We start from the raw sequence: 15,628 nt of genomic DNA, 5'->3' as shown, positions 1-15,628 counted from the left end.
TTACATGGAGCCTTTACAATTTTTCCTCTGGTGCCTGCTAGCCTGTGAGCTTGGGCAGGTTACTTAACCTCTCTGTGCCTAATTTGTAAAAAGATGATAATAGTACCTACCTTTTTTTCTTGTTGTAGGCTTACATGTATGAATGAGTTAAGACATGCAAAGTGCTTGGAACAACACTTCAACCGTAGCAAATACTGTTGATGCCTTACCTGTATCTGTTGGGTAAGATCTGTTGTATCTGTTACAAGATAGCAAGTAGCCCTCAATCAGGAGGTTGAACAATCCTCAATGGCTTTCTTGTTCCTTGGGTGAGACAGCTCTGAGGCTGTCACCCAATAGAGGTCCCAGGACAACTGAGTCGTGACTCCTCACATTAGCTACCTGCTCATTGGCATATTCTGTATTGCTTCCTTGCTTTCCCTGGTTCATTTTCCCACTCTCCTGACTTTCCTGGCATTACCACCCAAATTAACTACCTATATTCAGAATTGGCCTCTGGGAAACACCATCTAAGACATTTTGCCATTACTACATACTTTTGTCCAACTGCAGTGGTCTTAGGATGAACTCTGATCCTGGCAGCCCTAACCCTTCCATTTTCATGCACCTCCATCTGTGGTTTCCCTCTTCTCACTTTAACAATTACATCTGTACTAGAATGAGACAAAGGAAGACTCCTCTGCCCATCAACTGCTGTCCTCCCCTTGCCCCACACTGTCATATATAGAGTCCCAAAAAAACCAGGCCACAAAGGAAATGGAATGTTGTGGTAAAAAATATTCAATGTCTTTGGGGCTAGCTGCCCTGCCTAACTTCCTTCAGGCTTGTTCTGATTTCTCTTGGGGTCTGCACATATGGCATACTGCTTAGATCTGTGCCTGGGTTATGATTGCACATTAAATCTGAGATATGGGGGTGGACCCAGGTACACAGCTCTACATCCTGTTGTGATGGATAAGCATTCTCTTCCCATTTCCTCCCTAGGGCAAGGAGAGGATGGAAATGTTTTTCATGAAGACAGGAAATATCTTTACTATGCTTTGTGAACTAGATGGAATAATCCTAAAAAGCAGGCCCATTGGAGCAGGGAGAGAAGATATGTGGGCTGGATTTTCAACTGAATGATTAAACAACAGTGCTCTCTCTGGCCATATCCTGCTATTTTACACAAGGTGTTGGGGAGACTACCTGGCAAGATAAAATCAATGTTGCCTTTTTAAAAATGTGCTATCATTTCACTGTTAAATTTATGCAGGACCCAGTTCCAAGAGGCCAAAAAGATAATACAGGTAATACTTATTTTGCAGGATTCCAATATGTGTGGATTTCAGTCATACAGTTTAGTTAGTGTAGTGAAACAAAAGCAGCTTCCTTCAACAACACAGTTAAAATTTCAGTTATCATGGCATGTGAACTGTGAGTAAGTACTGGCATAGAGTATGAGCTTTGCTGCTAACTTGTCAGTATACAAATCACTTCTTAAATATGTCATCATGATTAGTTATTTATCAATTATGTCACTTCTTTCAAACACAATTGGTGATTGGTCACTGATCATCTATTATTCAGTTTACCCACCCACAGACAGCAAATTACATAGTTGTGTTGCCTCCTTGTCTTAGTGATAACCCATGTGATAGTTTACAGGTAATCAGTGGAATGAACTGGCCAACAAAAATGGAAGAGAAAAAAGAAATGGAAAGTGATAATGTAGGAAGTAAAATTCAAATTGAATGTAAATAGGGTGTAGGAAATATAACTGAGCCTGCAAAGGTTGACTTCAGAGCCATTTTAAAGATTCGAGATAAGCAACAAAAGGAACTTTGTGAACTTACCACTATAAATGAGGAAAATTGCCAAAAAATGAAGATGTTCCAGAGGACCTGATGCCAGAAAAAAAAATTCACATTAAAGGGACACATAGATATTTCACAGCATTGAAAATAAAAAGCATAAAATGGTGAAGCTAACCCAAATTTAGGAAGGAGACTGACAATTTACCAAAGCATGGAAAAGGTACTTGCTCTGTATGGTAAGTTATATGATAAGAAGGCAGGCACTACTCTAATAACTCTAGATAAGTTTTTACCAGGAAATAAAAACACTTTAATTCTCAGTATTTCAAACCAGGTAAATTACAGTGTGTTAAATAAATATTTGTTTTATTGTTTTCTTCATTTCCCTATACATTTATAATCGACAGCTTTAACTATTTTGAGAAAAATTTTTGAAAGTCATGGACCAATTGTAATTTTCCCCAGCAATTATTAAGATCATTTTATAATTTCAGCTTGCACGTCATTTTTACAGTACTGCACTACAGTGCAAGGACTGTGCACTTGAGGTTTTATCTTGTTAGGAACATGAAAACCACCTGGGCTTCAGATCCTGTGTGCTGGGGTTGCCATCCTTAAACTAACACTGAACTGCTTGCTGTCCACTGCTGGTCAAATACACCAACCTATCTGAGATTTAGTGTGCTTATTTGAAAAACAAAATAATTGTATTTACTGCATAGAGTTCTTGAGGCCAGAGATGAGAAGGCCTCTAGAAATATACTTGACATTTAGGAACCATTCAATAAGGAAGCTCTGTGAAAGTGGAGACCCTGTCTCTTTTCTTTATTATAGTACCCCTGGAATTTAGTGCAAAGCCTGACATGGAGTAGTTGCTCAGTAAATATTTGGTGCATAAAAGATTGAAGAGTCACATTTAGTATTCAAAACATGTTAGTGACTTGTCTTCCTATTTTCTTACTTTCTGGATGCTGTACAGTCTCAGAGAGTTGAAGAAATCATGTGACCAGTTCTACTGAGAACCTAGTAGGTTTGTCATTGACCTATAATATGGTCTTTCTTTTACAGTCATTTCTGCCTTGTTTGTCCCTGCCCATTTGGTTGAGGTGGCACTCGACAGGGTTAGCATTTTTCATATAAGTAAGGAACTCCTACAAATCTGTAGGGAAAACAGTAAGACTTTAAAAATGGAGAAAGAGGGGATCCCTGGGTGGCACAGCAGTTTAGCGCCTGCCTTTGGCCCAGGGCGCGATCCTGGAGACCCGGGATCGAATCCCACATCAGGCTCCCAGTGCATGGAGCCTGTTTCTCCCTCTGCCTATGTCTCTGCCTCTCTCTCTCTCTCTCTCTGTGTGACTATCATAAATAAATTTAAAAAAATTAAAAATGGAGAAAGAAAAGAATAAATAATTTGCAAATGAAGTTAAGAAATATTTGGAAAAATTCAACCTCACTAATACTCAAGGAACTATAAATCAGAACCAGAAAGTTGTTCTCTGTGATCACATTTTCACAGATTTCCATAGTAATGGAGGCAGAAACTAGTAAGAGTGAGGTGAGCAGACCCTCTTTTCCACTGCTCTTTATTGTGAGCATTGCTATAATCCTTTTAGAAAGCAATTAGAACACAAGGATCATTGGCCTTTGACTTAGTAATTCTACTTCTGGAAATTGATCCTGAGAATTCAGTGCAGATGAAACTTTAGCATGAAAATTTTAATCACCATGTTATTTGTAGGAGTGGAAGTGGTAGACTATGTATATATGTCTGACAGTGGGAATTGTTTAGGTGGAAGAAGATATATGCACTTTCTATTACGCAGTGTACATCTATAAAGAGTTTGTGTATAAAGAGTATATGTCTGTAGATGTTATAGGACATTATATATAAAAAATACTTTTAATTACATATAAAATCCAAATGACTGATGCATTAATGCTACTCTTGAAAGAAAATACTCCAAATGTGAATAATTATAATTTATTATGGCTCCACCATATTTCAAGGGCTTTGAATATTTTATCTCTAATTCTCATAACAATCCTGCATGGCAGGTATTGTTATGCCTATTTTACAGATGATGAAATGAGACTGAGAGAGCCAGGTGGCTTTTCCAAAGCCCCGGCTAGTTATGTACATCTGCCTGATAGTACTTTCCTGCCAAACAGTCTCTTTTCCTTGGTTGGAAGTTCTGTTTTGTTATTTAATGATGAGAGCAATTTTCTAAATTTTTCTAAGTTTTTATGTTTACTTAGAAGCATAGATGATTAGGGACATCTGGGTGGCTCAGTGGTTGAGTGTCTGCTTTTGACTGAGGACATGATCCCAGTGTACTGGGATCAAGTCCCACATCGGGCTCCCTGCATGGAGCCTGCTTCTCTTTCTGCTTTTGTCTCTGCCTCTCTCCGTGTCTCATAAAATCTTTAAAAAAAATAAGAAGAAGAAGAAGAAGCATAGATGATTTTAATAATGATCATAAACCTGGTTAAAAGAAAACAATCCAAACTTTCTAAGTCTTTTACTCACTGAGCTTCCATTGCAATTGAATAAATAACCCCATCCCTCTCACTTTATAGGGCTCTATATTGAAATTTATGTGCAATAGCAGACATGTATCAAACTTTTTGAAGTTATAAAAGCAAAAATACTCAAGTTTTATGTGCTCTTATCCTCACTTCTTAAATAAAAATTTTTATTTTCTTTAGTTATTTATTAACTATCATTATTATTTTAAATCTTATAAGAGCTAACGTCTTTCAATAAAAGGAGTGCTTTCTCAGTCATTGATTTTAATATCTGTCTCAGTTAAGAAGCAGGGTTGGAAGGGGGGGTCACTGTTTTGCACAGTTGATATGGAATATGTAGCACACATCCAGCATTCTTTGGGAAAGGAAGTAGAAGGCTTCCCTATCAGATGTTTTGGAAAGAAGGTAACTGTGGAATAGGCTGAAAGTGCCAATGAGGAGCTTTCCAAAAGCACTTACAGTGATTCTTGTTGAATATTCATGGACTTGAAACTTTCTGCCTCTGATTGTCCATTCTCTGTGTCTGGCACACTGCAGCCAATGGTTTTCTGGTTGTTTTCCTGAGGATTTGGTGGTGGCATTTTTGCTGCATGTTGCATTGTGTGAGTGAGTGAGTGAGTGAGTGAGTGAGTGAGTGAGTGAGTGTTGTGTGTGTGTGTGTATGTTAGAGCACAGCCAGATCCTGGGCATTTATAGAGCATTGCCTTCAGGGGCTGTTTACTCTGGACTCCCTCCAGGATGCCAGACGCCTTCTAGATGATTCCTCATGACAAAAGGACAAGGCTTGGCTCATCCTCAAAGATTATTCAGATTATGCACCTTGCCAGTTTATTTGCGTTTTGCCCCAAGGGGCATCCTGCAAGCCCCCAGAAGAATTTAGGAGATGTGAACATTTTGCTCTTTCAGTGCCCAAAGAGAGCCTCCTGAGCAGCTTCTAAGGAAGCAAGTAGAAATGGCTGGGGCAGCTACAGCTTGACCTCCCCACAAAGTTCAAAAGGTTATTTGGTCAGTGACTCCCTCCTGCAACCCGCTTGTATGCAGCCACAATTTTAACAGCAGGACTGCCTGCCACCCAGATCATTTAAAGGAAGGTGCCTTCAGAGTGCAGTGCTTTGTAGGGAACTTTCTAAAAAGAAGTGATTTTTTTTTTCTTCTTAAAGAGAGAGGGAGAGAGTGTGGCATGGAGTCAAAACATCAATTAAATATACAATTGGCTGCATTTATATGACAAGCTTTGAGTCTTGCCTTAGTCACTGAATAAGAGCTTTCTCCCTGCATGGGATGGAACCATAAAGTGGGATGCTTCAGGCTGGCCTACAGCAGACTGCTTAGGCCCTTCTCTTCCAGCTGTAATAACATTCACTGTGATGTGCATCCCATCAACCTCATTCAGCCCTGGAGGAAGTTTAGTTTGGCTGATTTAAACTTAAAAAAGGGAGAGAAAAGCTTTTTTCCTTGTTTTTCTTCTAGATTAGGCTTCAGTTTTGTATTAGTTGTTGTAATCACCTATGCAGAAAATGCAGTCTCATGTGTTGATCCTAACCTTTGGCAGACTCTGGTAAGATCACAAATGAAGTGGGAGATGATTATAAATTGTTTCCGTGAGTGTGTTATTTACTTTCTTATTGAACCCTTTATATATAACACTTGTTGTGTATGGTCAAATGACAGGTTTTAAAATTTTTATGTAAAGACAGTTTTCAGAGAATCTAGAAAAAACAATATGCAACAATAAAGGAATGGACATATTCAAGAATGGCAAGTTTCCAAACTTTTTTTGATAGAACCTGGCAGCATAATTTTAAGTTTGTAGGTCTCAGTCTCCATCAAATGACTCAATTTTATTCATGTAGTACAAAAGACAACAGTAGTCTATGCAACTGTGTTTCAATAAAACTTTATTTACAAAGCCAGGCAGTAGGCTTCAGGCCCGTAGTATGCAAATTTCTTAATTATGGTCTAATCTATTTGATGCACACATCTGGTATGTTGCTTTCAGCCAGAAGTAAGGAAAAACCCAACTAAAGATAGCCTAAAAATCACATTAACCTCACGTAAGAAGATTATATTGCATAACAAGACATCTCATGATAGGAAAGTCCCAAGGCTGGTTAGTTAAAGCAGTTTGATGATATCATCAAAGGCTTAAGGTTTTTTTCCATCTTTCTGCTCTCCCACCTTTGGCACATTGGCTTGTTCTCAGGTTGACCTAACTCATAGTCACAAGGTGGCTGCCACAGTTCTAATGTTATAGGTAGATGCAACAACATGCAGTAGAAAAATTAGACCCGTCCCCCACATCTCTTTTTCTAAGAGCAAGAAAACCTTTCCAAGAAGAGCCTTCCATTTCACAGACCAGGTCTTCTTCTTCTTCTTTCTTTCCTTTTTTTTTTTTTTTAGATATTATTTATTTATTCATGAGAGACAGAGAGAGAGAGAGAGAGACAGAGACATAGGCAGAAGCAGGCTCCATGCAGGTAGCCTGTTGTGGGTCTCAATTCCAGGACTCCAGGATCACACCCTGAGCCTAGGGTGGATGCTTAACCACTGAGCCACCCAGGCGTCCCCATAGACAATGTCTTATTGACCAGAACTGGGACAGAGCATTTCAAGAAGTGTTTGGACTTGGGTCTCTGTGTTAGTTGTCCGAAGCTTCTAAAACATCAAACTTGATGATATAAAACAATGGAAGTTTGTTCTGTCACAGTTCTGGAGTCCACAAGTCCAAAATCAGTGTCACTGGGCTAAAATTAGGGCATTGATATGGCTGTGCTCCCTCTGGAAATTCTAGGAGAGAACTCATTCCTTGTCTCTTCTACCTTCTGGGGGCTGTTGATGTTCCTTGGCATTGGCCACCTCAGTCCAGTCTTCAAATGTCTCTCCTCCATTTTCATATTGCCTTCTTCGTTGTGTGCCTATGTGAAATCTCCCTTTGCCTCTCTCTCTCTCTTTTAAATGTGGAACTTTTCACAAATTTGCTTATCATTTTTTTATGGGACCATGCTGTCTTCTCTACAGTATTCCATTTTTAGTATGTGTGCTGTGGAAGCCTCTCTCTTACAAGGATACTGATCATGGTGGTTAGGGCCACCCAGATAATCCAGCAAGATCCATAATTTAATCACTCCTGGAAAGACCCATTTTTAAAATAAGGTGACATTTACAGGTTCAGGGATTAGGACCACATAGCCCTAGGCCCACTGTTCAACTTACTATAGTCACAGAAAACTTTGTTAAAGTAAAAAACTTTGACGCTTTCGGAAAGAAACCCATTAAGTTAATTATTGGTAAGAGAAAACTACTTTGATTGTTTTATATTAATGAAGATTTACTTACATAAAATAGGGGAGGTTTGAACCAAAAAGTACTGGATTTAGCCAGCTGGGTAAATCTGGAATAAGACTGATTATTAGATAGGCAAACAGCAGTATGTGCTATGGCATATGTGTTTGGCAATTCTTGTGTTTGGCAAAAGCTTACAATGACTTCGGAAAATAATTTGTATAAAACAAGGTAGGAGAAAACTTTTATCTATAGAATGGTCACAATACAGCAAAATACTCTTGTACATAAAAATGATGAAGAGACAATAGAAACAATACACTAAAAAATTACTATGGGTTGAGGTTCCTTGCTCGCTCAGTTGAAAGAGCATGTGACTCTTCATCTTGGGGTCATGAGTTCAGGCCCCACTTTGAGTGTAAAGATTGCTAAAAAAAAAAAAGACTTAAAAAGAAATAAAATTTTAAAAAATTATTAGACATTGTGTGGAGGTGATAGGAATATGGATAACTGATTTTTTCCTCTTCTTTTTTGTTATTTCTAAAATCTTAATAAAAAGTATATATATATTGCTTAAATTAAAATATATTTTAAAAATAAATCAATAGCATTATATTGTTAGATTATAATCCTAGAGTTAAAAAATTATTTCCATTTATTTTGTATCATTTCACTAAATTTCTCTCTCAATTTACTCTATCATGAAATTATACAGAATAGCCACAGATCCTGCCCAGACAAATTTTTTGCTTTCATAGTGACCCAAACCTCTCACCTTGTCATTAGTTACCTTTCTGAAACACAGGTTGTGACATCCACTTTGCTTCTCATCAAAACGTTTAATGTCTCTCTCTTGCTTTAAAAAGTTTTTCCTTCCTTCTTCCCTTCTTCCCTCTCCTCCCTCCTTCCCTTCCTTCCTCCCTTCCTTCCTTCCTTCCTTCCTTCCTTCCTTCCTTCCTTCCTTCCTTCCTTCCTTCCTTCTCCTCTTCCTTCCTTGGCTCAGAGTTCTCTATGTCATCCACATCATCCTTTTTCCAAGTCCCTGACACAGGATGTCCACTACATTCAGCCATGGGCCTCTTGCACCCATCTTTGCCTATGCCATGCCTTTTCATGCTCTTCCCCAAGCTGTTGTCTAACTCAGGATTCTCACTGTATTCCCACAGAGGGGCAGCATCAGTTTCACCTAGGAACTAAGTAGAAACGCAAATTCCCAGGACCCACCGCACACCTACTGATTCAGACACTCTGGAGGTGAGCCTATTTACTGATGCATGTCTTAACAAGCCTTCTTGGGGGATCCCTGGGTGGCGCAGCAGTTTGGCGCCTGCCTTTGGCCCAGGGCACGATCCTGGAGACCCCGGATCGAATCCCACGTCGGGCTCCCAGTGCATGGAGCCTGCTTCTCCCTCTGCCTGTGTCTCTGCCTCTCTCTCTCTCTCTCTCTGTGTGACTATCATAAATAAATAAAAATAAAAAAAAATTAAAAAAAAAAAAAAACAAGCCTTCTTGGTAATTTTGATGTGTACTAGAGTTTGAAAGCCCCTGGGCTACCTCTCTTTGTCCTACTTTCTTCATTATTGCATTCTTGGCGACCATCATTGCTAAAATAACCACTGTATTATTCTTCCTAGAGAATTAATTTGTAAATCAATTATACAGGTGTGTATGATGCCTTCCAACAAGTAACATATCTATATTCTTATGATGTCCTTGCTATATCAGCCATTTTTTTTCTTTAGGTAAACTGTTCTTATCTGGTTTTTATGTATTTTATCCATACAAATCAATGAACCTGGGCAATAATGACATTCCTTCTTAACGATCCTCTGGATCACTTATTCTAAAGTCATCAAATGCCTGCTTTGTGCCCAGCATTGTCTGTAATTCAAAGCTATTCCTTCAGCTGTGGTCCATTGAATAGGCCTGGTAACACATCACCATCCCTCTGTTTCTTCTTTCTTCCTCAGCTAAACCAAAAACATACACAGAATAGTCACAGCCAGTGTGTCTGGAGGCCTAAGAGAACTGCTCCCCACCCCCACCATCTTCACTTGTAATTTTATTCTCTTGGGCAGATCAGCTTTCCTCAGAGTCTTGAATTCATCATTGGTAGAAGTAGAAATGGTAAGATTTTTTTTTTCTTTGCATCCATGGACTCTCATGTGCTGAAATTTATGTGATCCTACAAAGCTCTATGGTGAGAGTGGACTCAGGTCCTATTTTTTGTCCTGGCATCTGAAGAATGTGTGTTTTGACCTCTGATCAGTATCCAACCCCATGCCTGGCACATAGTAAGGGCTTAATAAACAATTACTGGATAAGTGAAAAAAATAATGGAAAGAACAGTGGAAGGATAGAAAGGAGAAAGGAAGGGAGAAAAGGGAACGAGAAGGGATTAAAAGAGGGAGGAATGAAAGGAGGAAGGAGAGTGAGGGAGGTGTGAGAATAAAGTAGTAGAAATGGCCAAGTATAGATCAGACCTAGCTCCTGCTATGAGGAAGTACTTAAGAGGAACAGGTAGCATTGGAACTCTAATACCTATCCTTTGCTAGACAGAAGGATATGCTCTAACAGTCAACTGACTATTCAGTTTGGTTCCTTCCCTAGAAGATGTTTTCAGCAGTTCCTCCCAGGTGCAAAAGGCAAGCCCTCTCTGAGAGTGTTAGAAAAGGGCTTTGTGAACTGTAAAACAGAATGCAAATGGTGATTAACTAAGACATCACAAGCAAGGGCAAGTCTCCTGAGCAATCCCAGGAGAGATTCTTTTGCCTTCTTTTTGTCATTTGAGTTCTCAAAATTGTCCCCAGCTTAGACCAAATCAACCTCAAATGTCTGTGATTAAAATTTCCACTCTGAAAATCTGAGCAATTTAGGAATTGTAGGAACTGGACCATCTGGAGATAATTTATAAATAACACTTGCATTTTAAATCGCCTGTCTTCCCAAAGAGTCCTCTGTCCTGTCAGTGGGACTGCTGCCAAGGCCCAAACTGCTAAATTGGGCCAGTAACACTGAAGTTGCTGGTGGGAGCTTCTTATCTCTGAATTGTCTAAGAATTTGGGACACTTTCTTGAAACATTTGTTTTTCCTGATGAAAAATGTAGGCTAAAAGTTATTGATTCTTATCTTTAGGTTTGGTAAGGTTTTCAGGATTTTCTTGCATGTGATTTACTCAGCTTTTACTTTGCTGCTAAAATAATTAAAACTCAAGTCAAATATTAAATAGAACCCAAAATATCCTGCCCCACATCCTGGGGGCATTAAAAAATGAGTAAGCCTCCTTTTTCATTAAATCCTGTTGATATGAAAGGGAGCCATTAATACCATCTATTTTTCTTTTCTTTCATTCAGCACAACTTTAGCCACTGCAGTGTGTTTCTGAAGAGTGGGTCCAGCTATGTTAAATCACACACTGGTAGTTTATGGCGCTAAGGCAGATAAGACCATACAGAGTTGACCAGCTTGTGTAATGATCCCTTATACCTTATGTCTATGGAGTTGTCCTATTGGTATTCTTTTCTTGCCTCCGCTAGTTGGAGCAATTGAAGTCTCATGCCTAGTCATATCCTGGGATTATGTTGTATCTTGGACCTCATTATTGCTCAGGGAGAGGCAAAGTTTAAAAATGATCATGTTCAAAGAGAGTCCTGCAACCCGTGATCTCTGGGATTCCACTCCCTACATCCAGAATACACACATATAGCCCTTCCTTGCTCCTAGCTGGGGGCTCTGAGTTCATACATATGCCTGTAGCTGGGCTGTATGGATTAGAGGTTTTTGCATTGCTTTTCAAGGATCTATTAATGGCAAATCACAAAACTGATGAGCTGGTATAGGAGAGAACACATTGCATGAGAAACAAGAAATTTATAAAGCAGGACTTTTTTGGAGTTGGGGCGAAAAATATTTTCATTTGGGCTGTATCACCTAATGAGTATGATGTGCATGTTAAGACAGAACATATACCCATTTCTGAGAACACTCTGGCCAGAAAAGCATTCTGAAAGGTAGTTTCATGATGAGACTCTTCTTTTTCTCTTTGGGTCCCACAGAGTTGTTCTTTGTGTGACCTTCACACCTTTCCTTTGTTCCCTGACATTTTATAGTGTTGATTTTCAAATGGGTAAGGTTCCTATGGATGTGTATCAGCATTTCTAGAAGGACATGTATGTATACTTTGGGGAAAAAAGGTGTTTCATGTTATAGTAGAATTCATAACTTGGTAAACAGGATAAATCTACTATACCTGTAATATAAGTGAACAAAGTAAAGTTTGACAAATGCAGCCGGAGAGAATCTGCATCAGTGAGTGAGCCTTCAAAGGGTGTGCCTGATTGGGACAGGGTCTCATCTCCCTAGGAAGGTCATGTCAAGATTTTTCTGGGTGGTTGAGCATATCATTTTTGTATATAACAGAGTAAAAGGATTTTTTTTAAAGCCTCAACCTTTAAAAACCAAAGCCTTTTTTAAAGGCTCTGGGCAAAAATAATAACAGGAAATGCCTTATTTCTCCTGTAGGATGAACTGAGACAGGAGTCCCCTTGCTAAGGTATATTCAGGACCCATGTTATAGAATCTGGAAGAGAAAGGTAAGTGTTGTATGAAGATAGCCATGGTTTCAACAAATACAGGCATTGCTTTCAATTGCATGAATGCAGTTGTCCTTGGAAAATGTAAAGAGAAGGAGGATTGAGGTCAGGGAGTCCGGCAAGGAGCCTCAGAATGGGGGTCCTAGGATCTTCAGAGCTGGTAGCTATGAAGCTACAGTAGTTTTCCTCAAGAAACATCTGTGATGCATGTGGGGAGGGATGGGGGACAGAGACTGCTTCCTAATCTCCATTGATAGTGTCCTGCATAGATGATGGGGGCAGAGGCCCCACCTGAGTTCATTCCTGAAACTCTTAGCAGAGAGAGTGCTCTCTGTAGGTGACTTTATGGTATCAATTGTACAGAGCCTTCTGAACCTATCCAAGCATGCTAGTCCCACAGTTTTCATGAGCAGTGGCTCTAGGGAACAAAAAGAGTGAGTTGGGTAAGAGTGGGGACATAGGAGACTATATCAGAATCATAGCGAGGCAGATTTTTTTTAAAGATTTTATTTATTTATTTATTTATTCATGAGGCAGTGGGAGTGGTCTCCATGCAGGGAGCCCAACATGGGACTCCATCCTGGGTCTCCAGAATCAGGCTCTGGGCCAAAGGTGGCGCTAAACCTCTGAGCCACCCGGGCTGCCCTAGGCAGATCTAACAAGTGAGTTTTAACATTAAAAGGAAGAGAGGGGGATCCCTGGGTGGCTCAGCAGTTTGGCGCCTGCCTCCGGCCCAGGGTGCAAGAGACCTGGTGATAGGGCTAAGTACATGGAATAGGGGAGAAACCATGGGGATGGGGGTTCCTAAGACATTGGGGACAATTTCGACAAGGAAAGATGTTCACTGCCAGGGGATCCAACAAGAAGCATATTCTCCAAAGACTTAGGGTATTGCTAAGTTGGCACAGAGCAGTCAGACTTCTCCCTTTTAAGGAAAACAGCTACAAATTATAAATACAAATAAATACTTTAGAAACCTCTTCCCACCTTCCTTGGATGTTGATATTTAATGGAAGGATTGCTCTGACCAGTTTGTAGACTGCCTATAAACCAAAACAGGCTGCTTCTAAGGCTCTGATTCTTTACCAGCAACCTGGATATGTTATGTAAAATACCAACCAGGCAAGAAGGACCTATGAAAATCTAGGTAGGGAGCACATTCTTCAGTGTTCTAAAATACAAGGTAAAAAGTGACAACATCCCAGGGTGGTGTTGTGACAGTGGGAGGAGCAGGAAAGAACAATAATCTCTGGCATAATTCTGGCCAAAATGCTATAACCAGCACAAATATGCAAGAGCCTGGGACAAATGAAGAAGAGAAAATGGAACACAAATAGTATTCTATTGAGAATCACAATAAATAGGCTTCTCCTAAGTTCTTACTAACTAGCTTGGGACATTTGGGAAAGTAATTTAATGTCTTAAGACTTGGTTTCTTCCCGCACATGAGAGTTGAAGCAAGTGGTCCCTGGGATCCCTTCTCATCGTGACATTCTGTGAATCTGGGATTCTGGGTAGTTTACAGACTAGAACACTCTCCCAGATTTTCCATAATGAATACTATTCCTCTGATATGGCCTCAGCCAATACTCTGACTCTTCCCATCATCCCAGGGAACTTAGAAAATACCGGGGATGGATCCTTTAGTACTGGGTAAGAGATCTCACCGAGCAGTGCCAAGTTTTCTCCTCCGCCCTGTGTTTTCAATGCATTTGACTCTCAGCATGGTCCAAGCCATTCCCACCTTATTCATTTACCAAGAAATGCAATGACATTCAGTTGGACTATGGCACTGTTGCTTAGCCAGATAAGCCAACCAGTCATTAAGGAGACCCAAACCTTGATACAAAGCCCAGCATTTCAGAGAGAGACTGCTGAGTTTTGCTTGGCTTTTTAGTCCAGTGATCAGATAAAATGTGCTGGATAGACTTTAACTGTTACATAACCCTTGTAATTACAGGGTTTCACTTTGGAGCCCAAGGGATATGGTGCTCTGGCTGAGCGCTGGGCCACCTAGGCCTCCCCTAGGCCATGCCTAGTCTCATAATCAAAAGCATAACTGTTTTTATTCTACTCACAGCAGTGGACTCCATACCAGAATTTTGGGGGTGTACTTTATTTCCTCAGTCTTTTCTAGAACCCAGTATTTGTTCATTCATGCCCTCACTGAATACTTACTGTGAAGAAGGCACTTTGTGGAATATTATGAAAATTAATCTTTTAGTGTTCCTATAAGGTTTATCTGACCCTCTAACCCAGAGGTCAGCAAACCAGAGGTCCTGTACCACATGCAGCCCTCTGCCTGTTTTTATGCAACCTTACAAGTTAAGAATAGTTTCTACATATTTAAATGGTTGGAAAAGAATTTAAAGGTGTAATATTTGAGAGATGTGAACATTTTACTCGATTCAGACTTCAGTGTCTGTAGATAAAGCTGGAGAACACAGTTGTGGTAGGCAGACTCCAAAATGACCCCCAATGGCATTCCTTCTTGTAAGATCTCCTCCCATTAAGTGCAGGCAAAACCTGTGAATACAATGAGGTTTCACTCTGGTGATTATGTTACATATGATAAGAGGGATTTTTGCAGTTGTAATTAAGGTTACTTACTAATCAATTGACTTTGGGTTAGTCTTTGGGAAGTTACTCAGATGGGCCTAAGCTAATCACATGAGCACTTTCAAAGTAAAGAGTTCTTCATGACGAGGAGTAAAAGAGGAAGTTTGAGAGATGTCCTCCAGCTGGTCTGGAAGAGAGCAAACATTCATACTATGAACAGCCTATGAGAGACCTGAGAAAGACTTCTAAAAACTGAGAATGCCCCCCTCTCCCCGACATGCAGCAAGGAAGCTGGGATAATGATTTTAAAACCTCAAGGGCCAGGATTTTCCCAATACTCTGAGTGAGCTTAGAAGCAAATTCTTCCCCAGAGCTTACAGATGAGAGCCCTTCTGGCCAACACCTTCCTGTCAGGCTTGTCAGACCCTAAGTAGAGCACTCAGCCAAGCCCACCTAGCCTTCTGACCTTTAGAACTAGAAATAATAAATAAATGTTTTATGTCACTAAGTTTGTGGTCATTTGCTATGCAGCAATAAAACAGTAATAAAACAGCCATGATCATTCACATGCATATTATTTATAACTGCTTTTCTACTGTATTAGCAGTCTTTAGTTGCAACAGAGACCATATGACCCACAAAACCTAAAATAATTACAACCTAGCTCTTTATTGGAAAAGTATATCAACCTGTGTTCTAATCAAAAATATAATGTCACATCAGATATGTTTACCCAGAGTTTTGTGCCTGACCCAAGGTTGACAAGAAATAGGACTTACATTCAGGACCACTTAGCAAGCCTTCCTTTCATCTGACTTAATTAGGCCCCAAATCTAGTAAACATGAGGCTATCCTGCAGACACATTCTCCATT

General features: G+C 39.8%; 1 protein-coding gene across 1 annotated transcript in view; it reads left to right on the top strand.

Annotated features, from left to right (window-relative positions):
• The window catches only part of ANKRD55 (ankyrin repeat domain 55), a 568,067-nt gene that overhangs the window by 290,618 nt on the left and 261,821 nt on the right, over positions 1–15,628 (top strand). The window contains exons 10-14 of the mRNA XM_049102766.1: positions 129–222; positions 985–2,016; positions 2,776–2,822; positions 8,771–8,858; positions 12,126–12,196. The gene's annotated coding sequence lies outside the window, so the exon portion shown is untranslated. The remainder of the gene's footprint in view (positions 1–128; positions 223–984; positions 2,017–2,775; positions 2,823–8,770; positions 8,859–12,125; positions 12,197–15,628) is intronic.

The sequence above is a fragment of the Canis lupus genome, chromosome 2, assembly GCF_003254725.2.
Source record: "Canis lupus dingo isolate Sandy chromosome 2, ASM325472v2, whole genome shotgun sequence".
In the NCBI taxonomy this organism is placed as follows: Eukaryota; Metazoa; Chordata; class Mammalia; order Carnivora; family Canidae; genus Canis; species Canis lupus.
Note: the sequence above shows the minus strand (reverse complement) of the source record. Positions and strands in the feature narration are given on the sequence as shown.